Source organism: Calidris pugnax, unplaced genomic scaffold, assembly GCF_001431845.1.
Source record: "Calidris pugnax isolate Ruff unplaced genomic scaffold, ASM143184v1 scaffold4, whole genome shotgun sequence".
In the NCBI taxonomy this organism is placed as follows: Eukaryota; Metazoa; Chordata; class Aves; order Charadriiformes; family Scolopacidae; genus Calidris; species Calidris pugnax.
The window spans coordinates 9,442,265-9,467,656 of NW_015090781.1; the positions used below are offsets into that span (position 1 = coordinate 9,442,265).

A 25,392-nucleotide genomic window follows, 5' to 3' on the forward strand; every position below is an offset into this window, starting at 1 on the left:
CTTTGCTGTTCTGGTGCTAGAGCTACCATGGTCTATTGAAGATTTGTTGCTGCTCCCAAGGGGTAAATAACTGAGTCAGGATTAGAAGATGTTTGCTTTTCTTGTGTTTTCCAGGAATTCCCCTTACTCATTTTTTGCACCCTTTGTTAAGCATGAGTAGTACTTTTGTGTTGGCAAATCTTCCTTGCCCCTCAATGGGGGAAATATTGTGTGTATTCATCTCCTTGGTCACTAGTGTGGCTTCCGCTAACTTTGATAGAAATTCCCATGCTTATTTCCTAAGACTCTAATTAAAACCACTGTAAATTTATGATAGAATTGTGAAGGAACTTTAGAGGGATAATTTCTTGTTTTAAAGCTGTATGTGAGCATTTCCGCTTGTATTTCCCCTTTGTGCATGTGCTTAGAAGCTCTTTACTTCAGCCACCACTGATACGTCTGTCTTAACATAGAAAGGACATGGGAAACAACTTCTATTAGGTCATTGTTTTGTTGGAGGTTTTTTTTTTTTTGAGGGTGAGAATGGATCCCCCATTTATCTTCTATTAAATCTGAACCTCTGTGCTTGACTCTTGTTTTGGAGGTGGAAAAAATCTATTTTGTATTTAAGATGAGACCTGAACTCATCTTTTGTTAAAAACATTGAGCCAACCTTAAACAAATTCATATGGGGACTTTCTTTTCACTTCTGTTTTCTTCTGTGTGCTTTTTGTTGTCAAAGAAAAGTGTAAGGGGTGACATATCTACTCCACACAGAGTAGATGCTTGGTATTGGGGATTCATTTATCATGAAGACACAATGTAACAAGATCCTGAGGCTGAGCCTGAAAGTCAGAGAATTTGATCAGGAAAGATGATGCACATTTTCAGAAGCCAAAGCATTTTATTATTGGAATGCATCATTCAGGGAATATGATAGATTTTCCATTAGTGGAAATCTTTGATCAAAACTGCATATCTTTCTAAAAGAAGAGCTGCCTCAAGAGCAAGAAGCTAAGCCTGATGCAAGAATTATTGAATGAGGTAGTTCTACCCTTTTTTTTATGTAGGATGAGTCAGATATGGGTACCATAATACCACAAACAGTAGTAGTTATTGTAGAAGAGTGAGATTAGACTTTTGCTATAGAAGTGGCACTTGGGAAAAATTATTAAAATAGAGCCTAAAGCAACTGCACCTCCTGCTGCTGGCATCAGAGAACGTGTATGATGAATGTTATAGTTAACTTTGCACAGGCACAAGGTTACCTATAACAATCTTGGAATGCCTGTTGAGGCAGACGTGTGCTTTCATGTAGGCAGGATACTGTTAGGAAAAAAAAATTGCAACAGCTTTTAGCTTCACAGGTCAGAACTGTAAGTTCACAGGGATGATGTCACTGTGGATTTTCTTCTTTAATGGTTAAAACATTTACACAGAAAGACTTGGGGTTCTCGGCCCTTTTCAGTCTGAAGGATTTAACCCTAAGTGTCAGGAGAGGGTCACAGCTGTTAGGTCGATATATATGTTGTGAGTATGGTGTAGTCCCTTGTTTAATGGTGGGCTGCTGTGGTTGCCAGTGGTCAGAAGCACAGCAGCTGAGAACCTCCTGGCAGGATGGAAGTTAGGGCACTGACCTCTGGTGACAAGCAAAGAGTCAGAGTTTTTTCTTCTGGGATGATTTTTTTTTTTTTGCTGACAAGCAAAAAGTCAGAGTTTTTTCTTCTGGTACAATGTTTTTTTGGTTTTTTTTTTGGCTTTATTCAATGATAGACAAATGAATTTGTAAGACAGTGTAACATACATGCATGGAGCATGGTGCAGACCCCTGGTTTCCTCTCAGCAGAATCAGGCTGCACCTTGCCTGCTGTCCCTCTGGCCCGTTTCCATTTGCTGCTGTCCTGTGGCCAGGCCGTGGGGTGGAGGACCCTCTCTAGGCCGGTGCCTGGGATGTGCTGCTTCTGAGGTGATGCACGAGGCCTACAGCAGTGGCACTGCCTGCTCAAAAATAATGACTAAATTGCCTGGATTTCAACTAGGTATGTTCATGGGATTTCCACTTGGTAGAACTCTACTGCTACATGCTAAATTACAGGATTTATTCACGGCATCAACTTTGCCACTGCTGGATTACAAATACACTGTAGCATCGGGCCCTGCATAAGCTTAATGCTGGACAGAACAACTCCTTGTAGCAGTTCTAGGAATTATTTTTTTGTAAATTAAGCAAATTACAGAATTAATTTTGCAGACTTAGGTGTCTTATGAATGTTTATGTACCATCACAGTCTTTCCATTGTATCTAATTCTTCAGAGTACTTGTTCGTGGACATGGTTAATAAAAACTTCCAAGTACTACAGAGCCCACTGGTGTTAGAAATTAGGCTATTTTCAAATTGTGTTTTTTACAGGCACCCTCGTGTCTTCCAGACACAAGGACATACTTTAAGTACATAAATTTCCAGTTGTTATCCACACTTTCAGAGGTGGTCTAGAGGCTTTTTCTGTTCTGGGTAGTATTTCCTTTTCACTCTTGGAGCTATGTGGTGGTCAATGATCTCCCAGAATCTTGCTTTTTTTCTGTATCTTACTTGTGCACAGACAACTAGAACTGGAAAATTGGGAGATGTGGGAGAAAGGAGGGAGTGGGAGAGAGTAGAAAGAGTCTGCAGAGGATAATTTTCCTTTGGGAACTGGGGAACGATTTTCCTTCGTCGCAGTAACAGTTTTTTAAGAGCGTGAACGAGGCGATTTGCTCCTAGGTAATTTCTACAGGCAAAGCATGAACCATAAGGTGATCTTGACACCAGCACCAAACATGGCAGTTCTGCCAGTCTCATCATCCCTTTCTTCTGCTGTCCAGCATGCACACAGCATGTCACAGGCAGCTTTGAAGGCAAATTCCTTTGTGGTGCATGAGATGGGTGCAGTTCTGAAATAAGTCTGTAAATCATCTTTGTGTGTTGAGCTTTGTTACAAGCCATGCTAACTCCTCCTCCTTAGAAATACCACATTTTGTTACTGCCTTCTTTATATGAACTTTTGTATTCAGAGTGTAACACCTGAGTTATTCCATACTGCTGCTTCCAAGCAAGAAGGGTAGAATATAATTTTTAAAAGAGCAGAACTGAAACTTGAATACTGCAAATTTTATTTTTTTTAAATTGTTTTAAGTCCAGTCAGTGTTGTCTGGAAGCTTTGTGTGGGGCCTTCAAGGGCACTCTGAAGTTTATTTGCATAGCAGGGTGTTCATAGATTTGAATATCTCTGAAAACAATGTCGAGTTTTTAATGATCACAAGTTAGTAGATTTCCCCTCTCCTCCCACTCTTCCTCCTCCCCCAGAAAACCATCTTCAAAATTTGTTGTTCACATTAGGATTATATAAACATTTGGATCTCAATTTTTCCCCATTTTACTCCTTCACTCACACCCCCCGCCCTCCAATTTTATTGCCTCTTCACAAGATATTTACTTTGTGAAAGTATCCACCACAAGAAGAGGGGCTAGAAGTGGTAGTCAAGTGATAGGCTTTATTTTGTACCAAGTCATACAATTTAGTTTTCAGATAACACAAAAAAAAACCCAAACCCAAAATGCAATGTAAGTTGTCAAAAAGCTGACACTCTAAATACCAGAAAATATTAACATCTATTGTCAAGAAAAATAAAAGTATGAATCACTCCATCTCCATGACACATTTCAAAACTGCTATACACAGCACAAATTATAGTGTGTTTGATGGTATCAGGGATAATAGTACTTGAGAGTTCCTCTCTGAGCACCCAGCGTTACTACTAAAAGGGTTCAATTGTCTTGGCTTACACTATAGAGCTGCAGAAAAAAAGATTAAGGTTCTCTGAAGTCATCTTTGCTGAAAATAAAAGCTGATACAGAATTATTGTTAATAACTTCAAAGGAAAATAGTTTCAGGTTTTGTGTATTCCATTCTTACTGCAAAACAACAATTATATCTATATGTAAAATATTGATTTCTTTTCTTACTTCCTTATAGAATATTTCAAATATGATATCCCCTTTTCACCGGTTATGTCCTGCACAATCCTGTACTTTAATTCCTTCTATTTTCAAGTTCCTGATAGGCAAATCAGCAGTGTTTCCTTTGCTGAACAGTCACCTCATTCCTGACCGGAGGAGTCAGAAATATGTCAGGAAAGGCTAAAATGTAAAAATCTTGCCTGTCTGAAAAGCTTATGAGGAATTGTCCTCCTTTAGAAAGGCCATCACCTTAGATTTTTCTTGCATTGCCCTTAGCTGGTGGTCTCCTGTGCTTTGAGGAGAGGGAGAAACAGCTTCCCTGAGAACTGTAGGAGATGGAAGTCTTTCTCTAAGTGGCCACTTGTAGGCAGCATCTTGTTTCCTTTCCAGGGAGAGCAGTGAGAGATTAGAACTGTTTTGTCCAGAGCAGTTCCCTGTGGAAATTCTAGAGCAGAACATTATTATTTGGCAATACTAAAGAGAGAAAAAAAAAAAAGAATTCTAAAGACTTGTGTTCAGAAAGCACTGTTACTTTCAGAGAACGCTATTCAAAAGAGAAGTAAACATAAGACTTGAAGAGTTTAAATTATACAGAGAGGGGTGGAATTTGGTTTTCTTAGCTCATTCAAAAATGAATCCTAGTTTTGGTGTTCTTTTTTTTTTTTTTTCTCTTGGTAAGGTTTACAGTGATTGTTTGGGGTGGGGTTTTTTTGCTTGCTTTTTTAGTTCAAGGACCCAACTGTAATTCATTTTAACTCTAAAGTAATCATTGTCTTTCTATCTAAACTCTGGAAAAAATCAGCCATAGTAGAAGGGAAAGCACTGTGATATTAATCATTTAATTATTTGCTTTATTATTCAGAAAAAAAGTTAATTTCTGCTTTTAATGCAGAGTTTTACCGCAACTGCAGTGATGCATCTCCTGCCTATGAAATGTTTGATAGGAATGTAATGAAAAGTTTGACAGGAAAATCCCTTGGGAGGGTGGCAGCAAAATTCCTGTGGCTACTGAAGGTGTAAATGGAGCAGATAGCAAGAGGAAGAACAGGATATAGAACATCATAAGGCCTATTATTGATATATTAACCTACCTGGAAAAAAAAACAAAACAATTGTGAAACAGAAGAGAGAATATAGATACTTACAAAGATTGCCTAACATACAGTATGCATCTTTGAGGATGAAAAGGTCATTGTTAAAGTGTTTTCTGAACAGGTCCGTTTTCTGTGTCTCTGAGGTTAACTGCAGTATTAAAAAATGCAAACAAAAAAGTGTTTTAATTATGTTCTGTTTAGGTTGTCTTCATCATTACAATGTCCCAATTGCCTCCAGCAGTTCATTAAGGAATGCAAATACTATGCAACTTGTAGTTTGTACTTTTGACCCTGCACATATAAAGCAACTGAAAAGACTGGCAAGTAGCTGATTTTGTTCAGGTTTGCATTTTCACCAACAGCACTGCATCCCTTACTCCCGTCCCTGCTGCCTGAACAGAATTCTGGGAGTCAAGGGACCTCCCAGTGCCATTAGAGACAGAATTACAAAGATCCCAGCTGAGTGTGCAATTACTAAAAATCCTTTTTTCTTAAACTAGTTAACTTAAAGGCATTTGGAGTGAATATGATTAGAGTGGGAGGCAATACAATTCTTTTTGTTTGGTTTTTTTTGTTTGTTTTTGTTTGTTTTAGAAATGGAGGTCTGATGCAAGCTTAGTTTTGCCCAATGAGATCTACTTTAGTTCTTTTCCTTAGTGAAAGAACTGAGGATGATGCTACAATTAAATTGAAAAACATTAGAAGGCCAAATCACACCTTTTTTTTTTTTTTTTGAGGAGGAAAGGTGCATGTTGGATATAATGGTGCAATATTTTAGAGTAACTTCCCAAGACAAATAATATAAGTACTGCAGACTGAGACAGGTGAAGGACATAGGTTGAAAATTACGGCTGAAAATATGGACTCTGGAGTAAGTCCATGTTGCAAGAACATATGAAGTGGCTTGTTGATATGGGATATTAAACTCTAACATGAGCTTATGTTTCTTGTTCCCCCCAAAACTTGTTCCCCCCACCCCAGCAGTGTGAAATTACTTTCAGAGATCCCATCCAGTTCAGTGCTGGGCTCCTCAGTGTTTTGTCTGTTTGGGTCTCTCTGTGTATTTCTGTCATGAGATAGAGTTTTACAGCCACAGGTGCAAACAGGATTAGTTCTTGTAATAACATTTCAAAGAGAGGCTTTCATTGGCAGAAAGCAAGTTTGTGCAAAATGACATAAGTAGCGCATTGGATGATATAGCCTGAAAATGAAGCTGCTAAGAAATCTTCAAATCAAATACAGTTGTGTCCAGGAGGAAATCATTTGCATTAGAAATGTTGCTCTAGCTTGCTGCACAGGCTTGGCAGCCCACACTCCCTCTGCTCTGTGTTATCTCATTAACATTATTATTTGGGAGCCAGAGTCAAACACTTATATTGGGTAACAGTTATGACTACTTGACACAATGTCAGTAAAATGCAATTTTTTCATATAATTAGAATTTTGACAGGAAAGAGAGGAAGAGGCAGAAAATGAGAAATTAGTTATTTCCTGTACCTCTGTCCTTGCACGCATTAAGCTTCACTGGTGCATTTTGCATGATCTCATGGCAGCCCCTTCACAGCAGCCTGATCTCTGCCAGATTTAAAGACAGGATGAGTAAAATAAAGAGTGATGATTTAGAAATGTTGCTGGTTGGAACAGTAGATCTTTTAGATTCTCTGAATCACAACAGGTCCAAGCAGAATACTGTAATTCTGATCTTGCTGGGAATATGTACTTACAAAACCAGAAATTTTAAGTAAAGCTTTCCTAAATTTTCAGGTACAATATTCCACTCATCATCTTGGACTCTCTGTAGATGACAGTGAATGTTTTTATTATCAAAGAGAAGTCAGTGGGAGTAAATACTAGAGAGGATTAGGGCCATAGTGAAAGTTTGGGGGTTGGTGGTGTTCTGTTTCTGAAAGAGAGTTTATTTTCTCATTCAAAAAGAAATATTTGTCCTCAAAGTCTTTAGTATCAAGCTCAGATTTCAGAGATCGATGATCTCTGCATACAAACAGACATCTGCACCAGACCTCCATCTGGGACAGATATTGGTGAGGCTAATGTCCCTAGAAAAAAAAAAAAAAAAAAATTCAAGTTATCCTGTGTCATCTTGGAAGGAGGTGGTCATTAAGAACTGGCATGTCTGCTTATAGGAGTAATCGAATAATAAATAAGGTTTTCAGCAAAGTGCATTTATTCAGCACCATTCACAGCACTATCCAAGTTTTGTTATTTGATTTCTAAAATCAGATTAATTTATTCCTTTTTTTTTAATCTTTCTACTCTTTCATACCTTTGTAGCTGCATAATTCTGTGAACTCCTGTTAAGTTTTATTTAGTTTATTATACATATGTATTGCAGGCCCTAGTGAAATCAGAATTCTCACTGGGCTACACACAGTGCAAGCTTGTAGTAAGAAGAGTCTTTACCCTAAAATGTTTGCTTTATAGTCAAATAGAATTGGATAAGGAAATGGAAACATGCAAAGGTGAAGTTACATGAGGAGGGTCACAGAACAATTAAGTGGCAGATGAGAGGTTTTTTTTCAGCAAAATTTCCTGAGTTCGATCCAATCAGGTGAGACTGAAATCAATAATCTCTCCTTCTGTGTGGGATCTCTCCCTCTGCTTTATGTAGACATCTGCTAAAACAAAATAAGCTGGCATCAGAACCAAATACCAACTCACATTAAGTAAAAACCAAATTGCCTCCTTTGGTTCGTCTGTTCCTCCAGGTGTTTTTTTTCTTTATAAGAATATGTGTTAAAAATTGCTCCATTCATATTTAAAGTTACAAAGTGATTAAGATAAGGTGCTGCTAATTCTTCTCCTGCACCTCCTGAGATTTAAAATAATTATTAATAAACCTATGATACTGCTGCCTTTTTATTTTTCTTCTAAGATCAGTTAAATTGGTATAAAAGCTAACCCTGTTCTTTCCTGCAATGCTTTTGCAAAGTTCATACAAAATTGGAAGTAATATTGTAACACACTTTTGTGTGCTCCTTCTCCAGGTTTGATGCTGACAAAAAAAACCCCACTTAATTTGCTTATTTCACTGGAAGTGGAAACTGAACTTTGCTAGCTAGTAATTTGGTTAATATTGCATCTTGCTAATGATTTATGGGTTTCAGTGTATGTTTTGCTCTTTGGGCTAATGCTGTAATCAATATGTGTGAACTTGTCCGTTATCTATGTATATTGTATTATTCAAACTTACATGCTGGGTTCTATCTGTTAATCTAAGCAGAATTCAGTAAATCTGCAATGTTCATTATTCTCCTTTTCCTACCTCATGTCACTCTCTTTTAATCTGACAGTCTGATTCACCATCTTCCTCTGACATTTTAGATCTTTGACAGCCTGCTATGTTTAGACGGTGTCATGGCATTTTTCTGCAGATGACGATAGAAACCTTTTTTTGGTGTCTCATGTTAACAGATGTGTATGGCTAGATAGTGATCAGCTTAATTAGAATGAAGTGAAATAAATCTCAGTTTGAAATTATTGTATCCATTAGAACTGCTGCTATAGGAGATACAGGAGGTGAAACTTGAGCTGAAAAGTCCCCGTTAACGTAGGTTGTGCTGACCAAAAGTACAACATTTCATCTCTCGAGTGACAGGAGCCCAGACTTCGATCTATAAAACCAAGCTGCTTCTCTGGTTAGTCATAGTTCTTCAGAAAAACATGCAATTGGACATATGTTGGGAAACACATCATGCTCAAAATTGCCATGAATCCAGACACAAATTTTTGTTTGAAATTTTCCCTTCATGTATGAATTTCTCCTCACATATTGACCCTGTCACTCTAAATCCATCAAATCTTAATAAAGTATGGAAGCAGGTAATGCTCATTACTCAGGTAATGAGTACAGATTTCCTTACTTAAGAAAGTAATGCATTCAAATGGCAGTATTCCTTGAATTTTCAGACCCCATTCTTCCATACTGATGCTTCGACAAAATGTGGGGAAAAAAGTGAAGTTCAATAGATGTTATGTTTCTTTTAAATGACTAGCTAGCAAATTGTCCTTATCAGAGTCACTTGTTAAAACATTAAACCTATACGGATGAAAAGGGCCAGGCAAAAAAAATAGATCATTTTTTCTGGGTTCTGGTAAAGTTTACCAGTAAACTTTATTTGGTTTATTATTTTATGTGGGAAATATATAGGGAGAGGAACTAATCGTTGATTAAAAATACAATTAAGAAATTTCCATATCTTGAGAAAAGTAGGAATATATAAAATGAGCTGAGTTGGATGTTTGATGAAACATCAAGCATATGGTGACAATTTCTGCCATTGGCTATTCTATAAAACGGGGAACTGTAGAGAAGCATTCGTTAGCACAGTTTTCAAAGGTAGGGACTATGTATATCTTTGGTGCTCTCATATTAGAGCCGCACTCAGAAGTGTCACACTGGTTCTCCTAAAAGTACTCCATGGAACTTTTTGTATAGATTTCACTTCTTACAACAAGAATCACACATTTAAATTAACTGGACTCACCTCTGGGTATGAAGGTTATTGAAGATTTCTTTGGAATCTTTCTAAGGTGTAAAATATTTCTCTTTCTATATATATGCAGTCTGTGTTTGCATGAGGAACATACTGTAAGAGGAACAATAGCTAATGCATGCTTTAGTCTATTGGCAACTTATTTTTTCTAGTTGTTGCTGTAAGTATTTATGTGTGTATATTGATGATAGAGCAGAGTATATATTGTGACTGAAAATGACTATCTACTGTACTACTGTTGTCAAGGGACCTGGAAGCCTCTGATTTCTGTTACAGAGCTCCATCTTTTTGCCTGTGCATTGTGCGTCTAACCATTTTTACCTTTTTTTTTTGTTGGTTTTGTTTTGGGTTTGGTTGGTTTTTTTTTCATTTAGTTTAGTGCTTGCAGTTAGAAAGTGAAGCAAATTAGCAGGTATTTGCACCATAGGTAGAACAAAGCATCTGCACAGCTCTATGGAAACCCCACAAAGAGTTCCTGAAACTTCATAGCATCATACTAACATCAGTACGGGATCCAACAGACCTAACTGACAGCTCTATAATTTCACCTTCCAACATAATATTCTTGGAACCTCATAAAAATGCAAAATGAATTCTTGCTAACAAATCTGCAATGTTATATGTAGTTATATTCTCCTCACCAATGAGGATTAACTTTTTTTTAAGGAGGATTTAAAAGTTGATGGAAAAGGGGTCAAATCACATTTAGTCTTGAAAAATGTCACCAAAAAAGGAAAATTATCTTTATAAATCAGCTAGATACATTTCAAGTTGTACTCTGAAACATCTTCTGTTTGTTGTCTAAGGATCAGTGATGTGCAAGTCACTGGAAAATGGGGTGGGGAGTGATGCTTTTTCTGATAGAAGTATATTAAAACCCACTAATATTTCATAATAGTAGCGTAAGGGGGAAATAATTGACTGTATCTTGTCATATGGGAATACCTTATAATCTAACCAGAAATCAAACATAATCATATTCATCTATATGCAATGTTTATAAGCTGTCAGAAATTAAGTCATAGGAGAATAATACTAGTTCATAAATCAGTAAATGAGATCAGATAAATAAATCGGTGAGATTTTGTAAATGCGTGTGGAGTGCTTTTGTTCTCTTTCTTGGCTTGTACTCCTTTTTTTCCTCTTTATTTTTTGTCCCCTCTTTTTAGATTGTTCTTCCATTGGCTGAATGCTTAGAAAGAAGAATATATAAAATCTAGGATTTATGAGAGCTTCTGACATTTATGGTATTTTTGATTAACACTTTTATTAGACTTGTCTGAAAAATAATTCATTATTTCAGCTTTTCTTTGTAGTTCTCTAAAAAGCTGCCATGATCATCAAATAGATCAGGGCATGTAATAAAAGCCATACAGCCAGTAGTAGAACATACTGTCATATAACCATTAAGACTGTTCTAAGAGCCAAAATGTTTGAACTAAAAGTATTTTTAATGACTTGAAATTGCTTGAAGTGCTTTCTGAGAGTTGAAGGGTGCTGATTTATTTATCTAGTGTACTTACCTAAATTAATTTGGATAGAACTACTTTGGTTTTAATACTCTTACAGTGAAATTTATGTTAATATTTTTAGATGGCGCATCATCTTGTCTGAAGGATAGAGTTAAATAATACTGGTCCAAATATTGTCATTAAATAAGAAAATGTGAATGAACTGGCCAAAAAAGCATTAAGGAGTGCAATCTTACCTGGATTATAGTAATAATTTTTAGTAGTGATCTTGCAGGGAATGCAAAATTTTGGTAATATCTTCTCTCTTTCTCCTTTTAATTAGTCTTTTAGGATGGCAACAGTCACTAATGCAAGTACATCAGCAGCTATTTTAGGTAATTTTGTATCATATCCATATGAATGAATGTATTGTTCCATCTCCCTTGTCTTTTTTAATACACTTACTGAAAGAACGTGTATTAAACCATTGGGACATATTGTACATGTTGTAATAGGCAAGTTAAAGGCCTAAACATTTTTATTTTACTGTATTTTCTGTTGGTAGAAAAAGGCTGCTTAACCTGGGTTTGTCTCCTCAGCAGCTATTTTTAGCCCTATTGTACTTGCTGCGTTGCTTCTTTGGGGAAATTTGGTAGCCTAGTGTCCAAGCTGCTTCTTTGTTAACCATCACTGTGATAAACCTTGTCTCCATCAGTGTGAGTAGTTCCTATCAAGACTTTTTCCTGCCTACCACATAGCTCTCCTAGGGCAGTTTCCACCAGCTCCCATCTGCCTCTTATTTCTTATGTGACCGATAGTCCTTTTCCTTCATTCCTTCTGAGCATGGGCTCATTCCTGCCACACATCTTCATTAGCTGGAACTTTGTTGTAGTCACTGTAGTATCTGAATATCCTTGATGAACATCTGTCCCTTCACTGAGAGGTTTTACCTGCCAGTAGATCTGGGCTTTCCCTTGTACATACGCTTGTTTTCCTGGGACTGACTCCGGTAAAACAGACCAACGCACTGATTTATACACAGATTGAAAATACATTTGTTTCTATTTACTCTTGATTACAATTTGTCCACTGCCAAACTGCACCACTTTGCTCTCTTGGCAAAAGTAGTTGTATTATGCAGCAGATTGTGGTTGTCAAAGTGTCTGTGAACTGGAGAAATGGTGTGTCACAAAAACGTTACCAATACAATCTTGGTCCTGAATAACTGTTTTATGCTGAACTACTAAGGGGAGGAACAGAAATTAACCTTTCAGGGTTTTTTTTAAAGATTCTGAAAAAAAAGTTAAAAAAAAGAGGAAGAAAAAATGCCTAATCCTCCACCAGCTTATGGGGAAACTTGATTATTTTTTAAGTTTATTAGCTTAAAATGTCTCAAAAAATAAGCAAACTTCAATAAGATTACATTATGGAAGATTTTATGATTTCGGAAAGTGATCTCTTGCCATTTCTACATTTTCTGTTCTAGCATGTTCCAGGCCAATAAAAACTTACAGTTATTATATCACTCATAACTGGAGGTTATTATGGCAGACTGTGCCTAATTTATTTCCCTACTTAAATGTGTCTGCATTATGCGATCTCTGCCAAAACAGCAGTACCTAGGAACCTGCTTCTAATTGTAGAAAAAGCAAGGAAATGCCACAGAGCTCTGGAAGTGTAGTACTTTATACCCTTCTGTGAGAAAGTGGTGAAAAGAGTTATATCTGAGTTCTGGTTTTCTTCATTGGTAAAGTTGAGGGTTTTTTTAGATCAAGGAAGATAAAGAACTGATATAAAAAAAAAATAATAATGCTCTCCCTGAGAGGGAAATAGTGGTCATTTTTCCTGCAGCAGACCTAGTCCTCCAGAAAAAACTGAGACAATGGTTAAGAGGTTGGGGAAATATATCCTGCTTACATAAAATTTAACTCTCCAACCTGTTAATCTTGTACTCTGTAGGAAAATAAAGATTTCCCAGAAAAGTCATGTATTTTATTAAACAAGTAATATATTTCTGAAATGAAGATCAAGCTAGCTTTCAGGCAAACAGACCTTCTTTCAGTGTGGAAAAAAAAAAGGTAATCTTAAGTTAAATACAGGTTGTAAACGATTAGTCTGAGTTTGATTAGTATAACCAACATAACTGGTTAGTTTGGGAGACAGTAGCTCCTGTGAGCAGAGAGGTATGCTGTCAATAGAATATGTGTTTGATGTTCTGAGCTGGTTAGTGGCATTACTGCCTTACAAGTCTATAAATCTATGATAATATTTTCACTCCTCTGTGTCAGGCACTAACACTTACACCCTTAACCTGTACAGTTTTGCTTGTGTCCCCCAAAACTGCTTGAACAACCACTCTGTTAAACGAATTGGGAAAATTATCTTAGTCTAAAAACCTCAACCTGCTTTTATTTTCCTGGGTTATTTTTAAGGTAGATCACTTCAGCTGTCCAGCTCTTGGGGTATGACTACTCAAATAGGTGTGTTGGGAAACCAAGCAGGGCAGTGTGCTGAGATGCAGAGGGGAGAAAGTAACACCAATTCCCAGCCCAACAGCTGAGCAGTTAGCACGTGGAATTTTAAAGGAGATATTGTACTCTAAAACTTGTATCTTAAGCATATAGAGTTTGTATGAAATAATTTACAGTAATTTTTACAGTGAAGAACCACCAGCATGCGTGGTATGGCACAACACACATTGCAGACAGGAATACATTCTTTAGCCTTTGAACTAGAGTTGCAGCACTGTCATTAAAAGATTTTCAAAAGCATCCTAAGAACCTTAAGATCTGAATATGTTGGGCAGGGGAGAAGGGACCTGGAGCTCAGGTGCAGATGAGAAAATGTGCCTGTAAGGAATAAAATAATTGAAATTAATTTGGGTTAATGGCCTTACTTCTGTATATTTGAGGTATTCTGTATAGCCGCTGCTCATTATAAGAGCTTTTCATAAGAGAAAGCAAGCAAAAAAGGCCTCATAATTGCTGTGTACTATTACCATAGGTGACCATATAAATTATGGGAAGATTTGCTGATACACAACGTTTTTGTTTGCATCTGTTTGAGGGGAAGGAAGAAGGGGGGCTAAAAGTCCCAATACAAGCAAAGCAACAGCAAATCTGAAAAGCACTCATTCATTACTCATCTCTTTTCATAATACAAAATTAGGTGTAGCCAAGTTGATGGAATAGGTTTTAAACCTCTACATGAAAGCCTGCTAATAATACAATACTTTTTGTTGCTTCAGTTGCATGTTTAATAGCTTAGAGATTGGGATTTTTTTCCATTTAAGCTAATAATAAAGGAAATCTTGATGCTGGCTATCATGTAACTTCTGTGCTTTATTGTTGTGAGAGATCCTTTATTCCACCTTTTTTTTCTTGCTTGCTATAAACTCTGCTCTGGTGTCATTAGTCTGGTCCCATGTGTGTTACTGCCTAGAAGGCTGGCAGCAGCACGGGCTGTGTTTCTGCAGGAGGTAGCCTGCCAAAGCACAGATACTTGGTCATTACAGAAATTGGCAGATGGAGGTGCTAATGGCAAGAGACAAGGTTGGAGACAGGGTTCTGCTTACTTTGTGGGGAAGAAAAAAAAAAAAAAAAAAGTCCAAAACCCCCTCTAGCTGAAGATGAGGAGCACAAGCTGGCAGCTCGTTTTGAACAGAAGCGCTAGTGCTGCCCAGGCAGGTTCTGTGACTTCAGGGGTAGATGCGGGGGGTTCACCTTGCATCTGCCTTACACTCACTCGCCAGGAATTTTGTTCCTCTCCCTTCCCATGAAGAATGTTCTCCTTACTCTATAAACGCCTCTCCTTTTGCCTTCTCAAGGTGTAAGTTGTGATGCTGAGGGCACAGCTCAGCCTCTGAGGATGGGTCATAGCAATCACTTTAATGTCGAACAAACTCGTCTCATGTGACACAAATATTTTGTTTAGAGTATAAAAAGCAGATATGAGAGGAAAACAAATTGAATATATATTACTTAAAGTTGAACGCCAGTCCATCTATAATAAGCAGTTTCATTTAATCTGTCGTAAAATCCAGGCTTTTCGGGAATTTCTGTTTTTGGTTCTCATTGCTTTTCAGTTAGAGGCTCCCATCATTAAGTTGCCTGAAGGAAGAGGGGATCCATTTCCTCCACAGGATACAAACTGATTTGCTTTCAAATATTCTCTATAACATACATGTTCACAGATTAATCAGTATTTCTTAATTCATCTCACATTTATAGCATCAGTTGTTTCCAACTTTTAAACTTGCAACAAGTTTTTTTATATATTTAATTCTGTTCAGAATTTAAAAGATATTTGACATAGCTGTTGAACCTGTTATTGCCCTTGATTCAAAAAATCATTTTAATAATACCCTGTTCACTTTTAAGAAAAGGTTCACTATAAAGGAATAGACTTGTTATAACCTGAGCTTATGTGCATTTTTCCCAGCATGCTGTCTACTTACTTAACATTCAATACCAGCTACAACTATAAATTATCCTGTAAGATCTGCAGATATCAGGACCATTTAAAAGTTTCTCACACAAGTGAATTTTAAGCTTTACTAACTGCTATATACTATCAATGAAGCACACAGTGCGCCTTCTTGTTTTATTAATTGCAGGGTAATAATCTGCATAAGGAATAAGGGAGAATTTTATAGCTAGCAGCTTCTATACGACAGTAACATAACTTATTTTGATGCTTCTGTATTGTGTTTTATACACGAGTCCTTCAGAAGAAATGGTCAAGAGCTGTTATTTTTTTTCTCGGAGATTTTGGGAGAAACTCCTTAAAGGGTAGATATAGATCTTAATGCATAAATTTTGTAGAATGACTGCTGAAGTTGAAACTTCATTTCAAGAAGCACTGGGCTTTGTTTAACTCTGTATTTTTAGTATCCAGAGTTACTGAACCAGACTTTACTTAATTAATAACTATAGGATGTGAGGCAGTTCCAGTGCTGCTTTTTCTATTAACTTGCAATTTCCTTTAGGAAATGAATAAACTGGGGGGGTGGGGAGGCATGGCTGCTGAGAATAAATGTGGTACCACTGTACATTGCCAAATTCATTTGAATAAGTTAACAAACATGGTTTATAAATTGAGTAAGTTTAATTCCATAACTCATGCAACACATTTTGTAGGAAGAACATAAGCAGAAGAATTTTTATGCTGAATATGGACTGAGATTAGGAAAGTCAAGAGATCATTTCTAAATGTTCATTAAAATAATATTCTAATATTAAAATTCACATGGTAGTTTATCAAGGCCATAATTACATAAGATATTGAGACATATTTCAAATATAGTTCACTTTTTTCAATCTGAGCTTTGTTGCTTCCGTTGCATTTACATTTTGTCACTGAAAGCAACATCTGGAATGATCCAACAGTTAACAATTTTATAAGTGTTCAGCTGAACTTTAAAAAAGTTAATTTTAATTGGAACTTAAAATCTACCATGGAATTGTAAATTGTTGAAGCCTGTGGCTATTTCCTGAAAGCTGCATTAAAACTAGAGGGGACTGAACCTTTCCAAACATTTTTCACACCAATGAAGACAATACTAATATTTGATGTTATTTACTGAATAGTTAAGTCATAGTTTTGCCCATTAAGTATATTTATATTATGAATCTGTGTTGTAACTGCTCTGATTTCAGGAGGCCATCACTTATTTATAAGGAGGTTTTGTAGTTAAGCAATTCAATTAATTATAGGAACTCTTCATTATCAAGGAATATCTTGCTTTCAATTGTTATCAATTAAGAATACCACTGAAGTGGCAGTGTTCTATGTTTGAACACCTCAAACACCTTAAAATTTGTCATTTTCTGAAATTAAATCTTGCAGGACCTACATTTATTGTTCATATTGGTATTTTTAGGTATATTTGAACAGGAAAGAACAATACTTCACTTTCTACAAGAACACCTTTTGAATGTGTACAGTGAATTTTCCACAAATGCTACTTATTTCCTGTGTTTATATTGCACATTCAGTAAATATAATTGTTGAAACTGAAGGAATTACAGCTAGGCAGGTATCAGAAATAAAACTTAAGAACATAATCTCATATTTGCTGCAAGAATTAAACAAATGCTGGCACATTTCTGATCTAAAAAAACCCTACCTACGTAAGTGTTTTCATTATATATATGTAAACATAGGGCTATTAGCTCTGAACCTATAGTGTCTTGTGTGTGGCATAAACTGCAGAATGAGTCTCAGTGTAGTTTCACTGTCATTTAACATGTGCTCATTAAGGAATCAGCCCTGCTTCTGGTGGTTATTTATTAGACACCTATGGTCAGTGCCTGTGTTTATAGTCTTTAATATCATAGATTCATCATTCATGTAAATATCAGTTTAAAACATTTGTCTTTTCTTTAATTTAGGCTGTGTATAAGCATCTAGTCATTTGTGTACCTGGAATTATTTTTTGTTCTTGATTAACATGTGCTAGTGAGTTCATCTGAGTGTATCTTGTTATTAAGCTTCTTTATTAAAGTCACCTTTTAATTTCCTGAGTTAATTAAAGATTTCAGTTATTTTTACAATCTCCCTAGTTGTGTGATGGCACGTATAGTACCTTTTACTCATTTGGTTTCTTGTAATTTATCACGCTGTCAATGGAGTTGTTGAACTATTACTGTGTATTTAAGTAGTAGTAATGAGTGACTGAAACAAATGGTGTTATAATAGCTAACATATATTTGTAGATGATAGTAAAGTACTATCTTTAATTCATGCTGAACATAGGCATTGAATGAAAAGTGATATTTTGGTCTTTGTCATGGGTACACTATAATGCAGCTGTTGGTTTAGATTTAATTTTGCTTAGTACCAAAGAGCTACTGGTATATTTTTACATCTATTCTCTTATTTGTGTGTTCCGCATTTAATCAGGTCTAGTGAAAGACCACCCCTTTCCTCCAACCCCTCAAATACTTTTTGGGCCAAATTTACCATTGACTAGACATTTGCAGGTTCAATATATACCTGTATGTGCCTACAGATGAATGAGCGGTCAAAAATTGTGATGGTGGCACCTGGCAAGAAAAGTTGACTTTAAGTCATTAGAAGTCATACTTTCAATAAAAAAAAAATAGAGGTTGAAAGTGGGCCATTAAATGACTACAATAATGTAAGCATTCCAGACAAAAAAAAAAAAAAAAAGGAGGAAAAGAGGCTAATTTGTATCCTAGTGCTTAAGCACTCAGATAAGAGAGGGAGTCTGATTCCTGCTTCTACTTACCTTTTAAGCTAAATCTTGCAAGCGGTCTTGATTAGAGTGTCTGTCCATGTGTCCTGCCACTAGAATAATAAGCTTCCCCAGCGAGGACTATGCCAATGCTGTTGGCATATCCCTGTGGGGAAACAGTCTCCAGAAAATTGATAAAGACGTGTTTGAGTGCCCCACGTTATTGGAAATTAGATCCAGGATTTACACATCCTGGATGAGTACTTTAGCTTAAAGGTTGTTATGCAAAAGGCATGTAATATATCCATTTTTAATATGAGGTAACATGCTTTTTCAAAAAATCAGATACCTGTAGAGGGTTTAGATAGTGATGAGATGCCCCTCCTAAGAGACTCCAGTTTCAGCAGGGTATAGGTAGTAACTAAACAGCTCCAAATGGTGACCTCTTCTCTGCATAGAGACAACTTAAGTCATCAGAATGATTTCTGGTGCATATGGAGAAGCTCAGTGAGTTGATGGACCCTCCAAGGGAAAGCAGCACAGAAACATAGGCAAGGAATTTTGTTGCTTAAAATACCTCAGACTTCATCAGAATTTAAAAATATATCAGAGAACCATGGTAGATCTCATCCCTGTAGCAGGAATGTGCCTAGGAAAGTGCCTCCATTAATATGCTATAAACTAGTATCATGCACTTTCATCCCTTCAAATCTTTCTTAAGAGCTTCCCAAACAATATAATAGGCAGGTCCCAAACCTGTAAAGCACTTCACCATGGGTTTGTTCATATAGTCTTGTGTCCCCTAGGAAAGTGCCTCCATTAATATGCTATAAACTAGTATCATGCACTTTCATCCCTTCAAATCTTTCTTAAGAGCTTCCCAAACAATATAATAGGCAGGTCCCAAACCTGTAAAGCACTTCACCATGGGTTTGTTCATAACCAGTGTCCAATTTCTTACAGGTTATCACGCTGGTACAACATCGAGTGGTTGAGTGATGTTAAGTTCAGTGTAACAGATACAGTTCAATCATTTGATTCAATTTGGGAAACTGGAATGAGATTGTAATTAGCTGCATCAGTTAATTTTGTTTTCTTACTCTGACCTGACCACCATGGCAGAAAATGAATTGCATGGCTGCAGTTTTTAGAATTAGCTATTAGTATTGATTATGAATAATTTCAAACGCATATCCTAAAGATTCACAAACCATATCCTATGAAAAAACTGAAAGGTCTGTAGATAGTTCAGAGATTTTTATGAATCAACATTTAAAATTTTGTATGTAGTATTTAATATACTGAAAAAAAATCTTTAATAAAATAATAAACTTTGATTTATTGCTGAACGTTTCACAGTGAATACTTAACAATTGACTATATAGTTATATTCCTGTACATCAAATAAATTCTGTCAAAATAAGAACATATAAGGCCTTTGGAGACAGTATAATACAGCTTCTTAAAATCTGGGATATTTGGAAGCTTTAGAGACATTGTAGTGGCCAGCTATTTAAAAAAAAAGAAACATATAATCTTTTAGACTTAGTTCTTCAAAATTCAAAACCAACAGAGAATGTAAAGATCTGCCCCTAATTATTACGTATTGCAGAGACTTTGATGGTGAAGGCATCAGATGCCTATGTGTACTGGAATTTGTAGCACCTTGGTACCATTAACAAAATAGAAACTAGAAATATATGCTATAAAAACCCCCTCTCATTTATTAAATGTAAATCAGACAGTAAAAGGGGTCTTTCCTAGATGAAATAATAAACTCAGAAAATGTTACAGTCCAGTTTTCTGTTCTTCAGCAGTATGCAGTTGAAAAAGCTAAGGCACTAGTTTTAGATCCAAACTATACAAAAACTGGGATGAGAGGAAAAATTTCATATTTTTTTTCTCTAAATTACTTCTTTTTCTAAAATGCATAATGTATTTAGAGTGCGTAATCGTGTGATGTCAGTTAGTGTTACGCCTTCTTTAGCGTGACTTGCATAAGCTCTGACATTCAGGAATAATGTGGCCTTCCTAAAGTGGTATTCATTGAATGTTTTCATCTTTTATATGTGTGTGAGCAAGAGTTTGGGAGGACTGCATTACTCATAAATGAGCAATATATGAGTTATATAGATCACACCAAACAACCATCAATAAAAGCTCTGCAGATCACATTGCCATACATTATGCATATGCCACATGTTTCACAGCAGAGAAAAAAAATAGAAATTAAAAACTGTGGTATGGGTTTAGTTCTGCTATTTTTAGATACAAAGCCAGTTCCTTCATTTGTATTAGTCTAAATTTGAAGTCCTGAAGCAGGTGCTGTGTATCTCAGTGGAAAGCTGTGAATCTCCCAATTTAGGTTATCCAACCCTTTCATTTCCAGCTCCTACAATCATGAGATAGCAGGCCCAGAAGTGCTCGCTGGTGCTAAGTGAAATACCAAGCATATATATCATGAGCTTTTAGATGAATTCCAGATCTTAAGAACAGAAAAGTGCTTTGGCATTTTGAGTTAGGAACAACTATTACAAAGTGTGTTTAGATATTTTTAAAGTCAGACTAGGTCTCCAAAAGAGTAGGTTTTTTCCTTTTAAGTATGGAACAGGGGAACAGAGGTGTGCAATGGATTTTCTTTGACACAACAGTTCTGATAATGGCCTGTGTGGGATACAGGAGAACATTAATTTAATCCTTTGCATGTACATGGTAATGGAAAGGAAAGACAGTGGTAGGGGTATATTTAAGAACCCTGGTAACAAGTTTTAGATGGTTTTATGGCTTTGCTTTCTAAAGAATCTGGAAAATTGTGAAGGAAAGGTGTCTCATGTTGTACAGTCTGTTGCAATCAATAAGAAATAGATGTGGTATAACAAAATGGAGATCACTGAGTCAGAGAAAAGCAGAACTGCAGAAAAAGGGAGATGACAGTCCTCAGGGTAGATCTCTGATTTGTGACTGTGTTCCCCCTTTGTGTTTTTTCAACCTTTTGTGATTAACAAGTTGATAGAACTGCAGAAAAAGGGAGATGAAAATCCTCAGGGTAGATCTCCGATTTGTGACTCTGTGTTCCCCCTTTGTATTTTTTCAACCTTTTGTGATTAACAAGTTGATTTTATTTTTTCATTTTCTTTTCAACTCCTAATGATCCTGCTCAAGTCCAAAAGACTATGTAGTAAAGAGCTAATTACATACAAGTGCTGTCCAGAAAACAGTTCTAGCAATTGGAGAATTAAAGATGAAATAAAGTGCTTTGAACATAAAAGTCACAATGCTTCCATGCTGAAATATTGGTGGAAAGCATAAAATATTATCACTGAGATATTAGCACTAAACCAAAATGTGAATTTCACCTCTAAAGTTGTACAATGTCAAGTTATGTGGATTTGGTTGTGTTTTCTGCTCACGTGACATGCTATGTAAAAGCAGTCACTTCTACTGACCCGGTATTTGTGGTCATAACACAAAATCTTCTTTGCTGTGGATTAACAGCAATGTAATTAATACCCTAATTTTCAATAGTTATAGCAAGGTACTGAACAGAATAGAATAGGATGAGAAGTAGATATGGTGGCAGAACTGGAAGTGCCTCAGAGTATGATTGAGTGGCACCCTTGGTCTGCTTCTGTGCAGTAAAAATGAATAATGCCCACTGACACACATCAGTAAGTTATCCGCTCATAAGAACAGAGAAGGTGCTTTCTTTTTGTGCTAGAAATTGCTCTTAAGTATGGACAATAACTTAGTGGCTGTCTCTTTGTCGTGGCTGTGAGCAGCCCATAAGAGAAGAGCTAGAGGCTGTGTATCAAGTCTTTGTGAGTGTATGCTGTCCATAACAGCATACTTGGAACGGGATCTATATAAATACCTAGTGCCTTAAGTATATAATGCCGTGCATGTTATAATAAAAAAGACATCCTCATTACATTGGCACGCTCAAACGAGCATGCTCCCCAGGAGGCGGTGAGAAACAAGATTTATTTGGGAAGTAGTTACACTGCTTGGTGCTGTTCAGAAACTCCTGTGGTCACTGCAGGGTGTAATACGTGCCACAGTATAGAATTAGGTAGGCAGCAGCTTTGAAAACAGTATTAAAGGAAAATAACTGATAAACTTACTGATTAAAAACTCAAAAAATTAAGGAACTTTCTAGTGGGTAACCATTGGTGTTCTGAAAGACCAGAGTCTTTGCCAATGCTCAGAATAGTGTGCCTTTGTTTTTTGGGAGAAAATGGGATTTTTATCAGAGGAATTAATTTTAATTTTAAAGACTGTCTCTCTATTGCTCTCATTGTAGGAATGTATGATCTTCGTTATCCTCACTTCTTATAGGTATGGCATACAAGACTTTTAGTATTGCTAAAGCACTATACGCTTCATGGGAGCAACAGACAGCTGCAACTTTTGATGTTTTCTCATGATAACAATGTCTCAATTAGAGGGAATCCAGTGATCCACAACCTAGATTGTGAGTCACTTGTCTTTTTCCAATTACTTTCTGTACATTGAGAGAAGTCAAATATTTACAGCAGGGCAGAATGGGAGCGTAAGGCCCTTTCTAGCCTTTGCCAGCTCACAATAAATGGCTGAACCCTGTTACTGAACAATGGTTTGTTTACAGATGGTTAATTAGGGACCTAACTGAATCTTTTAGAAGGACAGATGCAAATTGATTAACATCTATATCATCTACATGAGCAGCCATTATTAAGAAGCTCTTAAAAGAAAAAATAAAGTGATATATCTAATTAACATCTTCAGCTTGCTCAGCAGTTCACTGAAAATTAGGAAACTCTAATGACCAAAACCAGGCAAACTGGAGGAAAATTACAACTACACAAAGAAGCCTTTAACGTGGACACGTAAAATTGTTTTACATATATAAAGAAAATGCAAAAATAAAACTCAATAATGTTAAGATCAAAAGGATTAAATGTTAATCCCCCAAATTAAGTTTTTCATTATGTATGTGTTCAGATACTTCCCATAACTGAAGGTTACACAAAGATAAAGTTTTTCTTAAATGAAGAAAAATGTTCATTTATATTTTAAGTTGTATTACTTATGGTAAATTCATAGAAGTTTGAATAAGGACAAAACCAATCGGAATGTGAAGGGCAAAGATTGCTTGAGCAAAGAGTGTTAGCTGATAAACAGACCAAAAAAGATAGTGTTTGGAATTGCAAATTTCAACACTAGGTGATTCTGCAAAAACAAGGACTTTACAACAATAAGTACTGGAAGTCATCCAGAAATGTCACAGCACAAGAATCAGGGACAAGGGAAGTGGAGAGAGCAGAAACCATTCTGGCAATTTATGATCAGAGAGAACTAAAAGACATCTATGAAATCCTTAATTATATTGATGGCTCTAGAACCTCTTAGTGCAACTCATTTCGATAGACATTTGAGGAATTAGGAGAAACCGCTCTGTCTGGGACCAAGGAGGTTTTCAAGAGGATTTATCTTTCAAGGGACTTAGTTTTTATTATGCTTACATTTTTGCTTCTTTGTAATGTTCCAGAGATTTCTGATAGCACAATTAGAGATAATGACACATACAGCATGTGTGTATAAATGCATAAGATATTTTATTTTTTTACATTGTGTGTCCCCTTGATCTGGAATACAGCAAGAAAAAGCTAAGAAGATATAAAAACCAACCAACCAAAACCCTTAGGAAAGTGAAGTTGCTGCACATCAAGGGGAATGGGCTTGGCTTGCTCTGGGCAAGTACTGAAGGTTGCCCTCAGTCAATGTAGCTGTAGATGGCAACCTGCTCAGTGAAGCTGGGAAGTGGGAGGCAGTCAGATCTGTTGCTAACTGTTCTAATCCCTTGAGGGCCCCAGCTCTGAGGACCTGGCATGCTTTGGCCAAGTTAGGCTCAGCTATCTATAGTTACCTACAACTCTCTGTAACTTTTCCTCTGTGGAGAAAGCATGAACTACTTCACAGACATACAAAATCGGTTAAGGTGTTCTGAGTTCTGCCATTTAAAAGATAGTTTGTATGTTCTCTGAACCCTTAACCTTCCTGTAACTACAGCATTTAACTACAGCGCTTTCCTCTCTGGATGCTGGTCCGTCAGGACATGTGCCGTGCCTTAATTGCATTCTTTGTATTCAGGCCCACACAATCACTTCTAAATTGTAACTCTGTCTTCATAAAACACGCCTGCAGTACTCTTGCTTTGTCTGTGATCTGTTTCCAGAATATCCTTTGCCACACATTTCTCACCCTTAAAATGTTTTACAGTTTTTTATTTTATTTTATTATTATCTTCAGCACAGCTAAAACTTTTTAACTGGCTCCTTAGTTGTGTTCTTTGCTTAACACTTTTTTCACTACGGTAGTATTGTGTGTTAAAATAAATACCAGCGACACACGTAGTTCCATACTTCTGTATATTCTTATGGAAATCTATTTGTGCTCTGATTGTATCGCTGTATTTTAAAACAGATTTGTTTTACAATAATGAAAGGCAGGAATCCTCAACGTTACCTGAGTCAAAGCCAAGTTTTAAATTAAATTGTAAGCCTCGAATAAAACTGGTATTAGGAAAAAATGTTAATTGTCCCATATCTCAAAGATAGTTGAAAAGTTTTTGAAAGACTTGAGCAAAATTGTCCTGTTCAAACAGAAACACAGCACAGAAAGTCAAAGGAGTTATGAGCACATGGTAATAAGTTGAGAATGAAAACAGCTTTGGAATTCTAATAATCAGAAGTTGCTACCATATCTGTCTTGAACATCTTATATATATGAAACATATACTAATATGAAATATTAGTAGCATTTTATCCTTTTTAAGGATGTATCTGTGAATGGAGACAGAAGGGCCTCAGAGAAGGAATATCTCCTTAAATGCACGTGATGCATCCTGTCTTGAACATCTTATATATATGAAATACATATACTAATATGAAATTTTAGTAGCATTTTATCCTTTTTAAGGATTTCTCTGTGAATGGAGACAGAAAGGCCTCGGAGGAGGAATATCTCCTTAAATGCACGTGATGCATTCATTCTGTAATAAATTCTTTATTCTTCTTTTACTTGCATATCCTTAAATACAATTTTCCTTTCCATGTGATGTAATAACAAGCCAGCTTTCACCTGCTTAACTTCAATTAAAAGTTTCTCCTGTTAAAGTAT

General features: G+C 36.3%; 1 protein-coding gene across 1 annotated transcript in view; it reads left to right on the plus strand.

Moving 5' to 3' along the window:
• The window catches only part of ATRNL1 (attractin like 1), a 488,877-nt gene that overhangs the window by 397,123 nt on the left and 66,362 nt on the right, over positions 1-25,392 (plus strand). The gene's annotated exons all lie outside the window — the stretch shown is intronic.